This window comes from Mandrillus leucophaeus, unplaced genomic scaffold (genome assembly GCF_000951045.1).
Source record: "Mandrillus leucophaeus isolate KB7577 unplaced genomic scaffold, Mleu.le_1.0 Scaffold102, whole genome shotgun sequence".
Lineage (NCBI taxonomy): Eukaryota > Metazoa > Chordata > Mammalia > Primates > Cercopithecidae > Mandrillus > Mandrillus leucophaeus.
The window spans coordinates 2,304,199-2,327,773 of record NW_012098321.1 but is presented as its reverse complement, the minus strand read 5'-3'; positions in this window follow the sequence as shown (position 1 = coordinate 2,327,773).

The following is a 23,575-nucleotide window of genomic DNA, read 5'->3' as shown; positions in this document are numbered from 1 at the left end:
AAAACAAAAACAAAACAAAATACAAAAAACAAAACAAAACAAAAAAGAAAACAGACTTAGTAATGACATCATGACATCAGCAGGATAGTAGATTAGTTAGCTTCAAGTCTCTGTTATCCATGAAAACGTTAAATAAACAGAGATTATTTTAAATAACCTTACAATGGCTCCAAAAATCTATAAAATATCTATAGCAAGAAGCCAAATGCCCAGTCGAGTTAAAGGCACATTAAAAATGGTAGAAACGTTTTCTGCATGACCTGTTTTGGGGAAAGCAGCAATCCAATTCCCTTCTGCTTACCAAAAATGAACCTAATTTGTAGCATTTTAACATGTCTAAGATCTACCTGATAGTTTCTGTTTTGCATAATTTACAGTTCAAATAGCCAAAACTATCACAGTTTAGATCTCAAGCTACAGAAATCTACAGGAAGCAGATTTCTCCCAAAAATATCAAGGGAGTTACAGACTCACATAAGACTGGAGCAAGAGAAGACTGTTTGTGGAATACAATAGAAAAGTGAAGTCAATTAGGAGAAGCAACTGTGTGATTCATTGTGAAATCAGCATTTAGAAAGCAGCTACATATACAGGGTAATTAAAAAAAATAATGCAAGCACACTCATGGAAGATGCATTTTCCATATAAGTCTGAGAAATCCTTAAAACTATGTGCCAGGGTAAAAAGTGAATGTACTTCCTTGCACAGAGCAGTTCTATAAAGACTGGGATCAGTGGTTGTTTTGACACATGCCAAGTTTCTAACAAACAATCACAAAGTATGCAAAAATATATGAAAACACGGCCCATTTAAAGTAACAACATTAATATTCAGAAACCACCATGGAAGAAACACAAATATTATATTTGCTAGACAAAGACTTTAAATTAACTGTACTAAATATGCTCAAAGAGATAAAGGAAGTCAGGAAAATAACATATGAACATAATTAAAATATCAGCAAACAGCTAAAAATTGCAAATAAAGAAATAAACAGAAATTCAAGAGCTAAAACAAATAAAAGCTGGGGTCTAACAGCAGACTTTAATAGGCAAGTAAAGACAGAGAGAGCAAGTGACAAAGAACTTATTGGAAAAAAGTAATGACTGAAAACTTTCCAAATTTGAAAAAAAAAAAAAAAGTCATGGATATACAAATTCAGGAAACTCAAAAAGCACTAGTAGAATAAAATTCAAAGTTGCTCATAATGAGATACATTATAATCAAACTGTTGAAAAGTAAGGAGGGAATTGTAAAAGCAGCAAGAAAAAAAAATGACTTTTTATGTGCAAGGCATCCTCAAGTAGACTAGCAGAAGATTCTTCTGTGGTAAGCTTGCAGGCCAAGAGAGTAGAATTATATATCTAAAGTGCTGAAAGAAAGAAAGTCAACTGAGAATTAAAATGAAAAGGACATTAGACAGCAACTTGAAGTCATATAAAAATATAAAATTCGTTGGTTTTAATTAATTTTTTTATTCTACCAAATTTTAAAGGCAATCATAGAAATAATTTTAAATCTATGTTCGTAAAATTATAAATGTGTAATACAAACAATTGTATTCTAATATTTTGAGTAATCTAGAAATAATGAACATATTCCTAGAAAAACATAACCCATCAAAATTGAATTTTGAAGAAATGGAAAATATGAATAGATCAATAACACTATCAGTAATCAAAATCAGTAATCAAAAACCTCCAAACAAGGAAAATCTCAGAAACAGGTAACTTTGCTGGTAAATTTGACAGAACATTTAAAAAATAATTAATGCTAATATTTCTCAAACTCTTCAAAAAGTTGAAAATGAGGTGTTACGGACTGAATTGTGTTTCCTCAAAAATGTATATGCTAATGGCCTAGACCATAATGTACCTGTATTTGGAGATGTAGTCTTTGGAGGGCAATTAGGGTTAGATGAGGTCATGAGAGTGGGTCCCTAGTGGTGGGATTAATGCTTTATAAGAAGAAAAAGAGAGAAATCACTCTCCGTGTACCACATGAGAACACAGCAAGGAGGTGGTCATCTACAAGTTAGGAAGAGGCACCTTACCAGCAGCTTTTCCTGGGCCTCTCAGCCTTAGAACTGTGAAAAATAAATATTTTTTGTTTAAACCACACAAACTGGTATTTTGTCACAGAAGCTTGAAAAGACTTACATGAAAAAAAAAATACTTCAAATTATTTTATGAGTTCAGTATTACCTTGATACCAAAGCCAGTCAAAGATAGTACAAAAAAAAGTACAGACCAATATACCTTATGAATATTAATAAAAATGCTTATTAAAATACTAGGAAACAAAATTCAACATAAATTCATCAGATTAAGGATATTATAAATGATAACTTAAGTTGCATTTATATTATGGAATGCAAAGATGGTTCAACATAGTAAAATAAACTTAAATAACATGTTGACAGAATGGAGAAAAAACCCACATAACCTCCATTAATGCAGGGAAAAAAAGGATTTTACAAAATTCAACACTTTTATAATAGAAGCAGTAAATAAACTAAGCATACAAAAACTACATCAATATTATAAAGTTATATATGAAAATTCTTCAGCTAACATTATAGTCAATGGCAAAAATGGAAATATTTTTCTATAAGATTAGGAACAAAATAAAATTGAGTACTTTTGCCACTTGTATTCATCATAGTACTGTAATTCCCTAGGCAGAGCAATTAAGATAGAAAAAAATATAAAAAAGATCAAAATTGAAAAGAGATAATTAACATTATCTCTGAACTCAGATGGCATAACGTTATATGTAGAGAATCATAATGTTTCCATGAAGACAAGACTATTATGACAAATAAGGACATTGAGCAAAATTGCAAGACATAAGACAAAAAATCCATTGTGCTTTTCTACACTAAGAATGAACAATTTGAAAAATATTAAGATAACAATTTCATGTACAATGGCATCAAAAACAATAAAATGCTTTGGAATAAATTTAACCAAGGGGGTTGTATTAGATCATTTTAATACTGCTAATAAAGACAAACCAAAGACTGGGAAGGAAAAATAAGGTTTAATTGGACTTACAGTTTTACATGGCTGAGAAGACCTCAGAATCATGTGAGGAGGCGAAAGGCACTTCTTACATGGTGGTGGCAAGAGAAAATGAGGAAGATGCAAAAGCAGAAACCCCTGATAAAACCATCAGATCTCGTGAGACTTATTCACTACCACAAGAACAATATTGGGGAAACCGTCCCCATGATCTGATTTACTTCCCACCGAATCCCTCCCACAATACATGGGGATTACGGGAATATAATTCAAGACGACATTTGGGTGGCAACACAGAGCCAAACCGTATCATTCTGCCCGTGGTCCCTCCAAATCTCATATCCTCACATTTTAAGACCAATCATGCCTTCTCAACAGTTCCCCAAAATCTTAACTAATTTCTGTATTAACCCAAAGTGCACAGTCCAAAGTCTTACCTGAGACAAGGCAAGCCCCTTCTGCCTATATGCCTGTAAAATCAAAGGCAAGCTAGTTACTTCCTAGATACAATGGGGTTGCAGGTTTTCGGTAAATACAGCCATTCCAAAAGGAAGAAATTGGCCAAAACAAAGGCCCCATTCCAGTTCAAAATCAACAGGGTAGTCAAATTTTAAAGCTCCAAAATTATCTCCTTTGACTCCAGGTCTCACATCCAGGTCATGCTGATGCAAAAGGTTGGTTCCCATGGTCTTTGACAGCTCTGCCTCTGTGGCTTTGCAGGATACAGCCTCCCTCCCAGCTGCTTTCACAGGCTGGCATTGTCTGGCTTTTCCAGGTGAATGGTGTAAGCTGTCATTGGGTCTATTATTCTGGGGTCTGGAGAACGGTGGCCCTCTTCTCATGGCTCCACTTGGTGGTGCCCAAGTAGGGACTTTGTGTTGGGGCTCTGACCCCACATTTCCCTTCTGCAATATGCTAGTAAAGGTTTTTCATGAGCGCCCAGCCCCTGCAGCAAACTTCTGCCTGGGCATCCAGGTGTTTCTACACATCTTCTGAAATCTAGGCGGAGGTTCCCAAACCTTAATTCTTCTGTGCACTCGCAGGCTCAACACCATATGGAAGCTGCCAAGGGGCTTGCACCCTCTAAAGCCACAGCCCAAACTCTACATTGACCCTTTTCAAGCATGCCTGGAGTGGCTGGAATGCAGAGCACTAAGATCTTAGGCTATACACAGCACGAGGACCCTGGACCTGGACCATGAAACCATTTTCTCCCAGGCATCCAGGCCTGTGATGGGAGGGGCTGCCATGAAGGCCTCTGAAATGCCCTGGAGATATTTTTTCCATTTTCTTGGGGATTAACATTTGGCTCTTTGTTACTTATGCAAACGTCTGCAGTCAGCTTGAATTTCTCCTTAGAAAATGGGTTTTTCTTTTCTATTGCATTGTCAAGATGCAAATTTCTTGAACTTTTATGCTCTGCTTCCCTTATAAAACTGAATGCCTTTAAAAGCACGCATGTCACATCTTGAATGCTTTGCTGCTTAGAAATTTCTTTCACCAGATACCCTAAATCATCTCTCTCAAGTTCAAAGTCCCACAAATCTCTAGGGCAGGAGTAAAACGCCTCCAGCCTCTTTGCTAAAACATAACAAGAGTCATCTTTTCTCCAGTTCTCAACAAGTACATCATCTCCATCTGAGACCACCTCAGCCTGGACCTTATAGTCCATATCACTATCAGGCTTTTGGTCAAAGCCATTCAACAAATTTCTAGAAAGTTTCAAACTTTCCGAGATGTTTCTGTCTTCCTCTGAGGCCTCCTAACTGTTCCAACCTCTGCCTGTTACCGAGTCCCAAAGTTGCTTCTACATTTTTGGGTATCTTTGCAGCAATGCCCCACTCTACTGGTATCAATTTACTGTATTAGTCTGTTTTCATGCTGCTGATAAAGACATACCTGAGACTGGGAAAGAAAAAGAGGTTTAATTGACTTGCAGTTCTACATGGCTGGGGAGGCCTCAGAATCATGGGAGGAGGCAAAAGCACGTCTTACATGGATGGCAGCAGCAAGAGAAAATGAGGAAGATGCAAAAGCAGAAACTGCTAATAAAGCCATCAGGTCTCATGAGAATTATTCATTACTATGAGAACAGTATGGAAAAAATTGCCTCCACGTTTCACTATCTCCTACCAGGTCCCTCCCACAACATGTGGGAATTATGAAAGTAAAATTCAGGGTGAGATTTAGGTGGGGATACAGAGCCAAACTATATCAGAGGTAAAAGATAAAACACTGTTAAGAAAAATTAAAGACAAAAATAAATGTAAAGACATCCCATGTTCATAAACTGGATGCCTTAGTATTTTTAAGGTATTAATACTACTTAAAGCAATCTACAGATTGAATAAAATCACTGTCAAAATTCCAATGATGTTTTGCTGAAACCATGACAAAATTTATTACAAAGTTTACACGGAATCTCAAGGGACATGTAATAACCAAAACTATATTGAAAAATAAAAAGTTGGATGTTGCACATTTAATTTTAAAACTTACTACATGGATTCAGCAATAATTATAAGAACCTGTAGTACTGACATAAAGACATATATATACACTAATGAAATAAAATAGAGATTCCAGAAATAATGCTTCACATATGTGTTCTATACACTAGTGTTATTCAATGGAAAAAAAAAATACAGTCTTTTAAGCAAATGATTTAGGGGAAATTGTATATCCATATTTAAAATAATAAAGTTGGAATCTTACCTTATGACATATACAAAGATTAACTCAAAATTGATTAAAGACCTAAATGTGTGCACTAATATTATAAAATTCTTAATAGAGAACTGAGGAAACCTCATGACATTGGATCTCGCAATGATTTCTTGGATATGAAATCATAAGCCCAGGCAAAATTAAAAATATTTGTATATAGAATACACTCTGAACAGAGTGAAAAAGTAACCTATGGACTGAAAATATTTATCAATTTTACAGCTGATGGTTAATATCCAGAAAATGAAAAAAAAAATTCCTACAAGTTAAAAATATGTGTATATCACATTAACTGGATAAAGCCTTTGAGTAGATGTTTCTCCAAAGAAGGCACATAAATGACTAATAAGCACACGAAAGAGTGACTAATATTACTGATCACTGGGGAAATACAAAAAGAGCTCCCAAAAGATATTATTTTATATCATTACAATCGCCATTATTTTTTAAAAAATAAATAATCACAAGTATTTACAAAGATGTGGAGAAGTTTATACTCTTGCATACTACTAGTAGGAAAATAAAATATTATAGCTGCTATGGAAAACAGTATGACAATTCCTGAAAAGTTCACACTAGAATTACTGTTTGAACCAGAAATTCCACATTTGGGTAGATACTCAAAGGGATGGAAATCAGGCAATAATAGGTATTTGTACACTGTTATTTTTTGCAGGATTATTCATAAGAGCCAAAAGGTGCAAGCACCAAAGTGTTCTTTAAAATGGATGAATGAATAAAATCAATGTGTTATTTACATATGCTCTGGCTTGAACGTGTCACCCAAAGTTCATTTGTTGTCAACTCATTCCCCAATGCAACAGTGTTGAGGGGTGGAGAATTTGAAAGTAATTAGGTCATGAGAGCTCTGCATTCATGAATGAAGTAATGGTGTTACTTCAGGAGTGAGTTCAGGAGTGATCGTGGCCACTTTCCTGTTTACCCTTTTGTACTTTCTTGCCCTTCCATCTTCTGCCATGGTGGTCCTCACCAGAAGCTGGCACTTCGATATTGGACATCCCAGCCTCTAGGACTCTGAGAAACAAATTTATTTTCTTCATGAATAATCCAGTCTACAGTATTCTGTTATTGCAACGTAAAATGGACTAAGACAACAAACAATGGAATACAAGATTCAGCAGTAAAATGTGAAGGAAATTCTAACACACGTGACAATGCACATAAACCTGCAAGACATTCTGCTACATGAAATATGGCAATCGCAAAAGACAAATTTTCTATAACTTTACTTAGGTGATGTGTTAAAGTTCTCCAGAGAAATATAACCAGTAAGATGTCCAGTAGGCTAGAGTCCTGGGGAGCTGTTGTAGCTCAAGTCTGACTACAACCTGGAGGCAGAAATCTCTTTACCTCCAGGAACTTTGGTCGTTTTATCTTAAGAACTTCAACTGATTGATGAAGTCCATCTACATTATGAAGGATCATCTTTTTTACTCAAGGCTTAATGATTAAATCTCATTTAAAAATATCTTCACAAAGATCTTTGGTAGAGTGTTATTTGACCAAATATCAAGGTACTATGTCCCAGTTATGTTGACATATAAAATTAACCATTATAATTCCATGCCTTTGTAGCTTGAAACCCATATAGAACTCCTTAATACCTAATCTTCAAATAAGAACAATGGCAGGATCACACTTCTACTTAACATAATATAGTATTCTGCATAAAAACACATTAATCTTTTCCCTAGATGGGAATGTAAATCCATGAATGATGTTCACTTTTTTCTTTGATATTCTGTAATGTAAATTCTATAATGTAAATAATACTTAAAAACTGTAATAGAAATTTGTAATTCCCACCTAAAAGAGTGACTCAAACATTCATTCTTGAAGGCTCTGGGCCCTAAGTGTTCTGCCTGAATAGGGTTATTGCAGTTTCCTATTGACTTTAAGCACAGGTAATAGTGATACTAAGAGGCACCCTAAAGGATTTCTATATATACTTTTTTCTTATCTCCATTTCAAAGATAGTAGTCTAATTTACCTTGACAGTCAGAATTAATCCAGCCAGACACCACAGTTACTCCCTGTTTTGCCTGTGGATTCGGAGGCATGAGGAGCCCAAAATTGCCAGGTAGCAGTCTTAACATCTAGGTCAATTAAATTATGGTGTATCTTCTGCTGGAACCATTCCTTCCTTTGGAACTAAGCTCTCTAGGCAGCAGAGAATAAGGTCATGGGGGCAGAAAGCAAATATTTTGCTAGTAGGTCAACAGGGGCAATAGTGACTTGTTCCACTTCCATTTTTACTCCTTGACTCCTGGACCCATGAATCCTGTGTATTGGAAAAGTAGCGCTATATTTTGGATGCTGTTTCAAAGACCATAAAGTCTCTTAGAGAGCCTTGTCCCAGCCCTACAAGGTATTCTAACCTAGCTGGCATTGTAACTGAGTCTTCAAAAAGCTGTTTTCCTCCCCTATAAAGTCAGCTACCTCAGAATACAGGAACACATGATAAGTAAGACAAGTGAATTTTATGAGAATGGGCTCATTACAAGACTTTATTTGCTGTGCAGTTAATGTCTTGATCAGAAACAATGCAGTTTGGCATGCCATAATGGTAGACAAGCATTCTGTAAACCAATTGATTATAAATATATGTGTGTGTGTGTGTGTGTGTGTATATATATATATATATATTTTTTTTTTTCCAGAAGCATTACATGCAGGAAATGCAAGTCTATATCCCAAGTAAGCATCAGTTCCATTCACTAAGAGTAACACACTGCTTGGCCGGGCGCAGTGGCTCACGCCTGTACTCCCAGCACTTCGGGAGGACGAGGTGGGCAGATCACGATGTCAGGAGATCGAGGCCACCCTGGCTAACACTTTTATATTGATTATTATATTTTTAAGTTCTTAAACATCCGTTTGGTTCTTTTTCATATCTTTTATTTCTCTGCTGTGGCTTTCTAATTTCACATTTGTTGCAAAACAGTAGTAATTAAATCAAAATGTAATAATAAAATCAGCTTGCTTTTTTGTTTACCTGTGATAACTGGGCTAAATAATATTTTTACTAGGTTAATTTTATATTTGACTTAATTAGTAGGTCATTTTGGTTTTTAACAATGCGCAGTCTACCAGAAAAGAGAAGCTATATATGTTTTAGTTTTCTCTCTTGCAAAATAGCTTTTATATTCTGCATATTCACTGTGAAATAATAAAGACAAGAACTACAAGGGCAGACCAAAGACTATCTAGCTTCTGCATAGATATTGATGGCCATATGAAGGTTACTGCTATAAACATTTTTTTTTCCCCACACTCAGAAGCTAACATTAAAGAAATTTGCATTTCATTATGGTCTTACTGTGCTCAACTTTTTCATAAAATCTAAAGTGCTAAAGGAAACATTTTATTGAAACTTAATTAAGATATATCCTCTGGGTGTCAAGTTTGAGGAAGACTGAAGACTCCTTTAAAATCCATATCCTATAACAAAAAAGGTGCAAATGTCATGAAGAGAGAATCAATTTTAAGAGATAAAGAAGGGAGACTATCCCAAGGGCATCAATGTGATTGCTAAGTGCTGCTATACAGATAAGCATAGAATTGGTGAATGATGTTTTCATGTATTAGGTCTTGGAAACAACAGAGTTTATAAAATATTAAAGTATTTGAGCTTTGACATTTTAAACAGCAGGTGTATTGGTTTCATCTGTTTTGTAGCCTGTGATCTGATGTCGCAATGGACATTTAGATGTTTATTTTTTCTAAAAGAACAGTCTGAGATGATAACGCTTTGCATGTAGAATATCTGCTGTGTAGTTTGTGCTCAATGCACATACTAGGAAAAATGATTGAGAATGATATTGCAATCTTTGCCTTGTTTTTTCCCGTATTTGCTATCCCTACCTATCAATATAATCAATATAATCCCTACCTATTTCTTCATTAACTCTTAACTGATTTATTGCTAAACTATTTTGTTTACTATTGATAAGTTTTTGTTTACTATTGTCAAATTCATTTTGGTAAAAATCAGACAAATATTTGTATGGTCACATCTCTATTGAAAATATCCAGATGCTTCCCCTTTACCTTTAGAAGAGTATTTAAATTCATCAGTTTATTATTCTTCCATTTTATTATATTTAAAAATTTTATTTTCACTAAGATTTATTTGTAGTAATAAGAATGATGACAGTAATAATAGTAATAATAATGGCAATCTATATATAACAGATGACATGTGTCAGGCATCATTCTGAACCATTTTTACATGTTAAAGTTTTAATCTTCATAAAAATTCGAAGAGGCAGATACAATTATATTCTCCAATTTATGCAAGAGAAAACAAAAGAAAAGATGGCTTCAATAACTTGTCTAAGGTCACAGAGCTAGAGGTTAGCTGATCTGGATATGAAGAGAGGGAGTGTCACTTCAGAATCTATGCTACTAACATCTACATTCACATGCCTCTCTAAAGTAAACGTTTGAACTATCCTATTGGTGTACTAAATTCATAGTTTTGAAACAAAATGAAAGATTCTCAATCTTTAATGTTTTTAAGTAAAAAAGTTATATGAAATTTTGAAAGTCTTGTCATGATTTATCTTTTTTATAAAACGTTCAGCAATTCAAGTTTGAAGTACTTCCTCCTTCTCAGTGATCATGAATCTGTTTATCTTATGGAAAATATTGTTTTCTAGATTTCTGCATTTTATGATTTAATGAACTTTAATTGTTCTTTGTTTTCTAGCTTTCTGTACTTTTTGGATTAATGAACTTTAATACACTGTAATATATTTGAAAATTGGGATGTTGACTGTGTCATAATTTTGTTATTGTTATGCAACTAGCAGTTGTTAATTTCCCATTCCCCTCCCAAATATCCGTTTTTTTGAACTTTATAGATTAACACATTATTGTGATTAATTTTTGCCTTTATTTCAAATATTCTATTTTGTCTTTATTTATATCTTTTCATATTCTATAAACTATTAAGATATAATGTTCAAAAAACTTATCAATTCTAATAAAAATGCCATTAATTCATTGACAGAACTATAAATAAGTATTGGATACTAGAAAATTATTTTAGCAAAATACATTGGGGCCCTTGTTGTGTTATATAATTTATATTGCTAATTCAAAATTTTGGTTATACTCCTAATCCTGTCTGGAACATTATTGTCAAGATATAGGAACTACAGAAGAATTTATATGTAGACACGTACATTGTAGTATTATTTCTAATAGTGGAAAATTTAAAATACTATAATATTGAGCTAAAAAATAGCAGAGGTATTCCTCATTCTTATTAATATTCTGTCTTTAAAAACATTACTTACAAATAGTTATACATGTGAAAATTAACTATAGTTTCTAAATAAAAGTTACATAAAGCATTTATGATACACAATAAATAATTTTGCATGTTACACAACCACAAAAAAGAACAAGACATGTCTTTTGTGGGAACATGGATGGAGTTGGAGGCTATCATCCTTAGCAAACTGTATTAGTACATTTTCATGCTGATATGAAGAAATACATGAGACTGGATAATTTATAAAGAAAAAGAGGTTTAATGGACTCACAGTTCCACATGGCTGAGGAGGCCTCACAATCATATTAAAAGGTGAAGGAGGAGCAACAGCACATCCTCCATGGTGGCAGGTGAGGGAACTCATCTTTATAAAACCATCATATATCGTGGGACTAATTCACTATCACAGGAACAGGATGGGGAAAACCCACTCCCATAATTCAATTACCTTCCACCGGGTTCCTTCCATGACATGTGGAGATTATAGGAGTTAACAATTCAATATGAGATTTGAGTGGGGACACAGCCAACCCATATCACAAATTAACACAGCAACAGAAAACCAAATACCATATATTCTTACTTATAATGGGAGCTAAATGACAAAGAAGGAAATCACAGACACTGGGGTGTACTTGAGGAGGGAGGTTGGGAGAGGAGCAGAAAAGATAATTATGGAGTACTGAGATTCATACCTGGGTGATGTAATATTATGTACAACAAACTCCCGTGACACATGTTTATCTATGTAACACATCTTCATGTGTACCCTCAAACCTAAAATAAAAATTTTGAAAATATATAAATAAAAATAAACATGTGCATAGAACAATGATTAAAAGCCATACCCATTCATAAATTGTCTTTTCCACAGGATTATAGTTCAAACAAAGCATCAATGATGTCTTTATTCCTAAATCCTGGGAAACATTTTTCATATTTCATCTGATTTACTATCTCTCAATTGTTAAATAATTTTCTTCATTTTATCCTTCTAGAAATATCTCTAAATTGTAATACTTAGACAATTTACTTTTTTTTGCTTTCTTTACTCATTATTTCTGTTCTTGCATGACTGATTCTCTTCCTCTGCCAAAGGTTTAAATGTCTGATGTTATAAGCAAACATTCTCAGTAGTTTTCTCTTCTCCTCCAGTATAATTATTCTGAATTCTCTCTTTCATACCAGTTATTCATATGTACAATCTCTTCTATACTCACTCTCCAATTATTGTTGATTAAAAGTCTGGAACTTGCTATTCATATCATGATCTATATACACAATTACTTGTTCCATCTCCTAATCAAATTTCCCACAGACATGTAAAATCGAATATATTCCATACTCGGTTTATCATCTCACCAAATATTTGTCTTCTGTAATATGACCTGTATTGAAGAATACGTGAGAAAGAACAAAATTTACAACTTCCTTTTACTTTCTCCAATATTCAGCCGTAATTCAAATGTTTCTGAATATCTCTCAAATATTGATTCTTCCTTCCTTTCTATCATTGTGTTTTTGTATTTAGCATATTTCATTATTTCTTCTAAATTAGCCATTTAGAGTTTTACCTTAAAACAGATGTTTTCAGAAACACTGATTATTACGTTCCCTGTGGAGTTAAGAAATAAGTTGTAAAAATCCCGAAAATATGAGTTAACATGTGAACTTGGTTTTTCAGACACAGTGAACAAGAGAAGTAACTGAGGGACCATTTGCCTTGTTAATGACAGAACTCAGTAGAGTTCCCATTGTTCTCCACTGGGCTGCTAAGTCTCATTCAGTCAGGAGGCCTGTAGGGAAGATACTCAGCTTGGCTGAGAACAGCACAGTGGTAATTGGAGGGAGGAGAAAAGTAATACATCTTTGTGTTATTGTCTCTTGATTTCTGGAATATTAATAAATTGACTCATTAATTGACTAATGAAAAATCCTTTCTCATGCCTCTAGTCCTTATGCCTTCCTGATATGTTTTCTTATTTGTTCTCTGTTCAATTTCCAAGCTATCCACTGATCTAATTGGTACTTAGATAATAGGCTACCCTCTCCTTCCTCAAAAATGTAATTGTATATTGATTTCAATTATTCGTGTATGACTCTCTGAAGCAACACAGAATATATCTACCCTCTTATCTATGAAGAACATTTTGAATGATATCAGTGCAGTGATCAAATTACCCTCTAAATCTTTTTCAATTAAATATGATAAGTTTCTCAAATCTTCTTCATATTTTTCTACAGTCAGATTGCCTTATCTGGAAATATTCCATTCAGTCATTGTCCCTTTCCATATACATATAAAATACTAAAAAAAATGCTTGAATACCATCTTCAAAATATCAGGTAAAAAGAACAGAGATGGGGATACGGAACCATACAAAACAGTCGAGGTTTTAGAACTAAGCAATCAAAAAAGATGTTGAAGGTCAATTAAGGAAGGACATGTTTGGGGAACTTACTAATTCTTAAAAGCATTACACTTCTGTGAAAGGAAACTTCAGGGGGAATTATCAGTATTTTGGAATTCTGCTTAAAAAAAAAAAAAAGGTGAGAGATGTACTAGACCTTGAAAATGAGCAGAGTTTGTAAGTGACCTAAAGTGCTGCTATGTACTTTAACATAAAGAGATATATTCATTCCAGATAAAATCATCCTATTCAATGTCCCTTCTTTCTGCTGTTTGTACAAGTGAGGGTGATGAAGAGAGTGTGGATTGGCATGTGGCGGCACAGCAGGTGCTAAACAAACACAACACATTGTGCTCTTGCACTAAATATCATGAAGAAACACCTTCTCCTACTTTCCATATGCATCCGAATGTATTAAATTATGGATTAGCTCCTAAAATAGATTAAGTTCTACATTTTAAGTATGTGCAAGTATATTTATATATACATACATACATTCGTGTACAGGCTTATATTTTTAATAAAGTTATCAGTATGGATTTGCACAGGCCTGTGAAATTTTTAAAGTAGGATTTATATTAATTAGGCAATTAGTCAAATAAATCTTTATGAATCGTATTGGGTGGCATAAAGTTTTCTGTGATATATTATAAAAAGGATATATACATGAATACTTCAATTTTTAAAGAGTAGATGCAGGATACAAAATACATAAAAATCCTTGCACTTTACTTAAAAAAAAATCAACGAGCCCAAGGAAACCCAATGACAAAATACAAACATAATTTTCATTATTTTAGAATTAGTATAAAAGTCTCAGAGATATAACATATTGGTTAATGACAAGGATATTTGGGTTTATTATTTGTAAAAACTCATAAAGCAAGAAATATGTTACTGATAATACAATCATCTTTTGAATACAGACATGCTTAGAAATGTTCTTAACATGTAAAGTTGAATTATTTACATAGAAACTGTCAGGACAATCCAAGGGAACTTTGAAAATTATTCCCATGAATTAAATGCTGGAGTTTGTTTCATTCAGATACTGCTCACAGCACATTGGGGATTTTCATCTCTCTGGATTATTAGAAAGCCTCTGCCATTTCAATCTATACTGCTGCTTCATGTGTGCACACATTTCCAGAATGAAAGTGCCATAATGGCTGAAAATTATGGAGCAAGAATGAAAGTACATGATCGTCTTGCCAAGGAGAATTAAGTCTTTTTCTCACTGACATTTAGACGATATGAACTTCAATATACTCTATGGAAAAAAATGGCAATTTCTTGATTGATGAGGAGTTGGTGATGTGGAAATAACTGTGAAAAACTCTGACCAATAATCCCAATGTGCTTTTTTTCACAGTTAATAAAAGTTCAAAACCAGAGGTACTGTAGTAAAGTAATTGCAGCGTGATTCTTAGACGAAGGGAAGAGCTTTAGTGAATATATTTTAATAACTGAATTTTCTTGCCAAATTGTTGTAATAGTGCTTTTAAGTTTTGCCTGACATAGTTACTGAACACTAAAATACTATCTTCTTCATTCATTATTGATTTATGTATTGATTAATTCCCTTCTCACCACCACCCAGCTGTTAGAATTTAATAATGTATGTTATTTGTTGGCAATGATATTCTTGGTAAATTAAATCTAGCCATAATTTTTAAAAATCTAGTTAATCTGTTTTAATATTCTAAATTCCCCCTTTTCAAGAATTTAACCAATACTCATACAAATAAATTTTATATATTTCACTTTTTCTGTATTTTTAATTTCTTCCTCCCTCCCTCTCTCCCTCCCTTCTCTTCTCTGTCTCTTCCTCCCTTCCCCTCTTCCTCTCTTCTTTCCTTTCTTCCTTTTTCTTTTTTCTTCTTTCTCTTTTCTTTCTTTCTTTTTTTTTTTTTAATTTATTTTTTTGAGAGAGAGTTTCACTTTGCTGCCCAGGCTGCAGTACAGTGGCATGGTCATGGCTTATTGCAGTTTCCAGCTCTTGGACTCAAATGATCCTCCAGTCTCAGCCTCCCTAACAGCTGTGAATATACACATGAACCACCATACGTAGCTAATTTTTTAGTGTTTGTAGAGATGAGGCCATAATATGTTGCCTGTCTGGTCTCAAACTCCTAGTCTCAAGCAATCCTCCTGCCTCGGCTTCCCAAAGTGCTGGGATTACAAGTGTGAGTCACTGGGCCTGGTCTTTGTATTTCTAAAAGAATAGGGACTAATCAGAAATTAAAAGTAGCTGTAAACACTCAGGCTTAGTAATTTTTTTTCAGCCACTGAATTCATTGCAGTAACAGCTAATAAATAGTTCATTGCATTGTGGCCAGAATCATGGTACAAACTTTTAATTGTTGGATATCATTTTGGGAATATCCTCAATGTACACTTCTAATATGTTCTAAAAGTTTCTGGTGAAGAAATTTAGTAATTTGGAATGCAGATTGTCTTATTCTAAGAAAGGATATTGTCAGTGGAGATGAGTTGTCGAGGCCAGTTCAAAAATACTATTTACCTTGATGTAGTAGAAGAAGAGTATTGATTGCAACCTTTTCATTATTGTTAATTATAGCTCTTGGCTTGGTCTCTATGGAAAGTATATTTAGAATTTTATCAGATAATGTAAGATTGTTTTACCCCAATTAAGCAGTATAGCACAGAGTAGGACAGAGAATCCAGGATGACAGCTTCCCCAGGGTGACATCTTATAGGTGAACAGAGATTAGCCAAGCACAGTATTGGAATGGCAAAGAGAAAGCTTGCGCAAGATTACTTGTTATAGCTTATTTATCAATCACGCTCGTGAAAAAGTTAATAAATCTGTAACTAGAAATTGTTAAATTTTACTGTGTACAGGCATCCCCTGCTGCTGTCTGGCTACCTGCAACTTTATTGTTTTGATCTAGACTTCTCAAGAGACTGCCTCACATTCCAAAATATCTACTTCTTCTCATTTGTTTTTCTAAAATAAAAAACTGCCATTCATTTAGAGAAAATGCTTCAAGGTAGTGTTTTGAGAAGAGTCTGACAAAATACATTTACAGAAACTAATCATGTAATATTGCACTTCTCACACATTAGGCCATATTTGCTTTATAATTTCATAGTGGGGTTCTTACTTGTAGAAGGACTTTAAGAGCAGTGCTGAAATTGCACCATGAATATATGTAGCTTAATTACGTGCAAGGCCCATAATGATATCAGAGTAATATAGGATTATGCCTTCTAAAATAAAGGATGAGAAAGAATTCCATACTAATTATTATTTTAATGATAATTGATAGAAATCTGTATGCCTGGAAACATAATGCCTGTGGATACAAAATAGCATGGTAGCTTGGTTATCTTGAGTAAAAATGCAACCAATTATAAAAATAATAGAAATAAAATTGCTTATGTATAATTTCTGAACAAGATTATGGACTTAATAAAAGATAACTACATTTTATGTAATATATTTATAGCATATAATCATTACGCACATTAAGACTATATAATTTTTTGGATAATAAGTCTGTATTATAGAATTATATTTTCCAATTTTTTGGGAGAGTAACATCTATTGTTTTATATAATAATTATTTCTCTTGAATTTATTAAAGCATTAATTAACTTAGTTGAGGACATATCTGTTAACACATATTCATGGAGCATAAGCCCTGTAAGAATTACTGTTCTGCTTAGAAAGAAAAAATAATAAATAAGAAATATTCCTTGTCTTCATATGCTACTTATGAAATAATGGCTAAAATTTACATAGTGCTTATGAGTTTTCTGCACTATTCTATGTACTTTTACATATTAAACTACGTAATCTTCACAACAACCCCGCCTGATATATTTTACTATTACATCCAATTTACAGATGAGAAAATTGAGGTACAGCATAGTCTAGTTACTTGGCCAATATTACCCCTCTGGTAAGCTGGTAAGTGGTAAGGAGAGAAGTACGCGTCTTTTTATTTCATTCTGTTATTATTATTACTATTATTTTTTGAGATGGAGTCTCCCTCTGTTGCCCAAGCTGGAGTGCAGTGGTGTGATCTCGGTTCACTGCAATCTCCACCTCCTGGGCTCAAGTGATTCTTCCACCTCAGCCTCCTGAGTAGCTGGGACTACAGGCGCACACCACCACGCCTGGCTAATTTTTGTATTTTTAATAGAGACAGTGTTTCACCATGTTGACCAGCCTGGTCTCAAACTCCTGACCTCAGGTTATCCACCTGTCTAGGCCTCCCAAAGTGCTGGGATTACAGGCGTGAGCCACTGTGCCCTGCCCACCAAAGCTATTTTTTCATTTCCAGGCACTGAAAAATATCCAGGATACTTTTGAAGCCACCTGTCTTAAAAAGGTGATCTATTAAGGGATAATGTCCTTAAACACCTAAACAAAGAAAAAAATATGTAATCTCAATGCTTTGTAAAAATTATGTGATTAAATAATATGTCCGTGGAAAAATTAAGAAGACATATGGTACTTTGGTAACAATGACGTGGTTACATATTAATTTAAATATTTATTAAGGAGGGGCAATGACCTGATTTGTTGAAAGTTTGGGAAACGAAGAAAACAGTGATAATTTGCAGCAGTTCAAAGACTAATTAATGACACCGTAACCAGATTAGTGGCAAATGCTAGGAGAAAAATAGGGTGTTTTAGAAGATAGAATCTACGTGTGATTTGTTAGATATTGCAGGAAGAAAAGGAAATGGGTCAGTGAATCATGAAACATAGGCTTCTGTGCTAGGCAATGGGGTAGTTGTTGCAGATAATCACTGCTTTCGGCAATCTGAGGGGAGAAACACGAGCACTAGCAAATTTGGTTTGGAGGACAAATGGACTCAGATACAGGCACATTGACTTGAGTTATAAGATAGAGGATTTTTCTATATGTCAAAGCTCAGGGACAGGTAGGAGGATTCCACTGAGTACTAGACTATAATTTGATTTTAAATTAAATTATAATTTAAAAAATAAAATCAAAGTATATCAGATGTAGGTAATTTCATTACAGTTCTTACAATTTATGAAAGAAAATGAAGGATTATTGGTTGTATACTTCAAAAATAAATCTTTGTACTTTTTAAAAGATGAATGTATAGAATGTGGCATGAAAACACTTTTAAATAAACATTAGAACAAACTATAATTCTATTGGTCTTCTGGAAAAACAGAAATGCTTCTATCTGTTCAACTATGTTGAGTAGCCATATTAGTAGAAAATAATAATGCAAATAAATTATATTTCAAAATGAATATAAATTAGACTCAGGAATTAGAAAACAAAGCATTTTCTCCTGCTGTGATACCCAAGTGATTATTCGTTGCAAACAAGGATATTCCATGGTATTGAAGTTGGCCCAATTTTGCCTGTATGGAGTTTGTTATAAACAAATACATTTGTTTCTTCTTCATCCAAAAAATAAAAATAAAAATCTTTGAGAGGGCAAATATGTTGTCTCTGATTAAATCCATTTTCTTCTCATGGTTTTAGAACTAAGTACTTTTCCGATATTTGTGGCAAGACACAATTAGCAGCATCAATGTGTGGTTCTTATTTAACCTCGGCCTGTATTTTGGATTCTCTAAGTTAACAGTAGAGGACTTAAGAAAGTGTTGCCAGATATGTGGATCTGATAGTTGCCCTTTGATAAGTGTGGGCAGAATGAGTGTTGTAAAAAGGAAAGGAAACTAATAGGTGGTGACAAAGTCTTTGATTCTATTATTAGACGCTTATTGGAATAGTTATCACGAGAAATGTTTAACACTTTCTAGAAGTCTGAGGAAGTTCTTGGATATCTGTTTATTGCAGTCCCATAGCATGTATCTAAATGAATTTAATTCAAAATATATTCCTTCAACACCATTTGTGTGACCAATGTTTACCAGGACCTCAAGACATCCTTTCCCTTCCCTGCCCACAATACCACAGTGTGTTTAAAATATATTTTCAGCAGTTTCTAAAATATATTTTTATAGTTTAATAAACAGAAATTGTAGGCTCATGGTTTAGCCAAAAGTCTTCTTATTTATGTGTACAGTAATTAAGCGTTAAAATTGGATTATAAACAGATACTTAAAATAAAACGTAATCATACAAAGACAGGAGGAGATACTGTTTGCGGGTAGAGTCTCTGATTGGGATGAGGTATAATCTTGGGAAATACAAGCCATGGATATATGACATTGTAAAAGTAATCGATGCCACTGGATTGTATGCTTAAAATGCTTAAAATGGAAAAGTTATGTTATGTGTATTTTACCACAGTAAAAAAATTAAAAACAACAATTCAACTGTAAAGATAAAAGGTTTTCTTATTCTAATATTACAATAGACAACAAATCAGACAACATAAATTACTGTGGAGAATATATACACTTTTAAATATAAGAATAAGGAACAAATAATATATAATGTCATGTAATGGTATAATAATATAGCATTAGGCTTATCACAATTTATAAGTTGAACACATATACTTAATTTTATTCTAAAATTAGTCTTCGTACATGATTTTGATATTGGCTAAGGCATCCAAATATTACACATGGGTAGACAAAGACGTCTACATAATATTTGCTCCTCTGAAATTACCTATATGAGACATCTCTGAAAAATAAATATACTTTTAAAAGAGGTTCAGTGAACAAAATAGTTAATATCAAAAAAGTATGAGTTCTTTACTTTGAATTTGTTAACACAAAATGAGAAAGGTGATCAATAACATGATAAATATAACCTTAACGAAGGTAGTATTAAATAAAATATCCAATTAGTTGGATTTTAGTGGTTTGCAAAAAGAAATTTTCTTGTGCACTGTAGGAAATGCTGCAAAAATTGAATACCTTTGAATTATGTATTATGTGCTATTGTAGGTTTAAATTTTAGCGTGGAAGAGAGAGTATAATCGAATTTGTGTTTGATCAGATCACTCCATTGATTTGTAAATGATAACATTTCATTTGGCAGACAAAATTGAAAATGAATGTCCAAAATGATGCATTTTATTTTCAGTGAAAGTAGTTATTAAGACTGGAAGTCAGAACGCTACCAGCTACTATTTCCTAACAGCTATACTACAGATATTGAAAGGAAATTTCACATTACCACACTCTGCATAGTATTTAAAATTAGAAAGATATTTTATTTAAGGACATTCATATAATAATACCAATAGACATATTTATTCACCAACACATAGAGTTTACCATGTTTAGCCTGGCATACTAAGCTTAGTTAAAGGTATACTCATGTTTAAATTTTCACTTGTAAAGTCAGGAAAAAAGAATTTTATGAGGCAGTGACAATTGTGCCAAGATAGCTTTTCTACTCTGCACTACACTTACCCTACTTTGTCATTCTTTTACTTTAGAGTGACTTCAAAGTAAGGTTTTATACATGTCCTTTGCAGCTCTTCCAAATATATTGTTAATAAGAGTTGTATTCATAATTAAGAAAGATATTAGGTTCCCAAGACATGAAATTGCAGCATCCTTACTTGTTATTGTATTGTTAAGTTTTATCTTTCTTACAAGTCGTTTGGAAGCAAAGTGAGAGGAAAATAAATTGCAATAATCATTTCGGGTGTATATTTCTCTTTCCAGGGATAGTTCTTATTATTTAGGCACATCAAATTGTGCAGGACATTTTTGAAGTCATATAACAATAATTTGAAAATAATTTAATTTTGCCGCATTCAAAAGGTGGCATATTTGGTTAAGAGGGAATGTGAAACTACATACGATTTTTGTGCATTTGTCATTAGTATTCTTAAGATTTAATTTAAGAAAATCTGAAAAGGCATTTTCCTGTTTACCTAACATAATTATGCAATCGATTAAAGCCCAATACAGATGCATCATATCTGTGGACTAATGTAGGAAAAAATTAACCTCTCCAAAAGAGAGGTCCAGTTTTTGCTCTTTTTTTCTGAGAGTTAATCTTTAAGTCCTTTGAATATCCTGCCTGATAAGAGTGGCTTTGTTTACTTGTGGGGATTGGGTCATGCCTAATAGTCTATGCTAACAATAATTTATGGTGGGACCTCTGAGCCACAAGGTGTCAACTTAACCTCTGGAGGGACTGGAGGCTAAGGTCAGCCACATGGGTAGTGATGTCTACAAGATCAAATCCAAAAAAAAAAAACCTGGAAAAAAGGCTTAGGTGAGCTTCCTGTGTTGGCCATACTCCATGCATATTGCTACACATCATTGCTGAGAGCAGTTAGTGTTGTGCATGACATCACTGGATGAGTACTACTGGAAGCTTCATATTTGGAAACCTCCTGCACTCTTCCCCATTCATCTCTTTTTGTGGCTGATTTTAATGGCATGTTTTAAATAGTCATTGTGTTTATAATGGCTGTCAGTGAGTTCTGTGAGTCTTAATGAATTATTACACTGGACGGTGCTCTTGAGGACCCCCAAAATTGCAGTTCATATAAAAAACAAGGGTGGCTTGTACATTCCAAAATTTTGCAAAATTAAATATTTATCACATCAAAATTTGGATTTAGGTGTAGGGCAGTAGTTGAAGACCAGTTTCTAGGACCCCAATGTGGGTCTAGGCAAATAGAGACATTGCCAAAATGTGAAGCTTGACAACCTAAGATTGTCATAAAGACTATATGAATTAATGTTTGAAAGTACTTAGAATAGTGCCTGAAGTAGATTAAGCACAATAAAAATGTTAGCTTTTATTGACTTCATTCATTTGACCTATAGAAAATCCTTTAAATATGACTTGTATATAGCAAGTAGTAGTAAAAGAAATGTATACACAGTCAGTCATTGTTACAATCTTAAGTGATTTTTTTTTCATTGACTTTTGGACACTTGACATAGGGTCTCCATTTATCAGTTTCCATTCACTGTTTTAATGAAGAGATTGAGTTTCCAGTCCAAAATTCTTTGTTCTAGAATCTATTTTCATGTGGATGTAATAAAGTTTTTGCTATTGAAACTGTCAGGCATAGATCTGAGTTTATATATTTTCCCAACTCTTTTCCTGATGTAATGATCCAAACGTGAGCATTTTCTTTTTTTTTTCTTTTTTTTATTATACTCTAAGTTCCAGGGTACATGTGCACAACGTGCAGGTTTGTTACATATGTATACATGTGCCACGTTGATGTGCTGCACCCATTAACTCTTCATTTACATTAAGTATATCTCCTAATGCTATCCCTCCCCCTTACCCCCTCCCCACAATAGGACCTGGTGTGTGTGATGTTCCCCTTCCTGTGTCCAAGTGATCTCAGTGTTCAATTCCCACCTATGAGTGAGAACATGCGGTATTTGGTTTGTTATTTTCTGTCTTACATCTGAATAGTTTCAGAAAATTTTATTTTTATTCTTGTAAAATGACATATTGATTTAATCTGTAATCAAACATAATATATGGATAAGATTTCTCCCTCAAATTTGTTAATAGTTTTAATATTTTTGAGAGTCTTTATGTGATAATAAAATTTATTACCTGAAACTCTAATTATGCCTTTTGAACTCTTATTTATAAGTGTCTTATGTCTGCTAACTTTCATTCGTTTTGAACAATTCTTTCCGGTGGCTCATGCCTGTAATCCCAGCATTTTGGGAGGCCAAGGAGGGTGGATCACGTAAGGTCAGTAGTTTGAGACCAGCCTGGCCAACATGGTGAAACCTGTCTCTACTAAAAACACAAAAATTAGCTGGGCACGGTAGTGGGCGCCTATAGTCCCAGCTACTTGGGAGGCTGAAGCAGGAGAATTGCTTAAACCCAGGAGGTGGATGTTGCAGTGAGCCGAGATCATACCACTGCACTTCAGCCTGGGTGACAGAGTGAGATTTGTCTCAAAAAAAAAAAAAAAGAATCGTTTCATAATTTTATTTTCTATTGATAGGATCACTAATGGTCTTTAGCTTTTTCTCATGCTTTTAAAAAACCATATTTTTATTATCAGTATAAATTCTCTCTATATATTTACCTTATTACAAAATAAAATTTTAATATTTAAGGTTCATTATCCCTGAAAACAGACAAAATACCAAGTGTTAGTATATTTTCTGTCTTCTTGTCAATTTTTTAAACATATATTTTCTTCCTTAAGCAATGACTAGTATA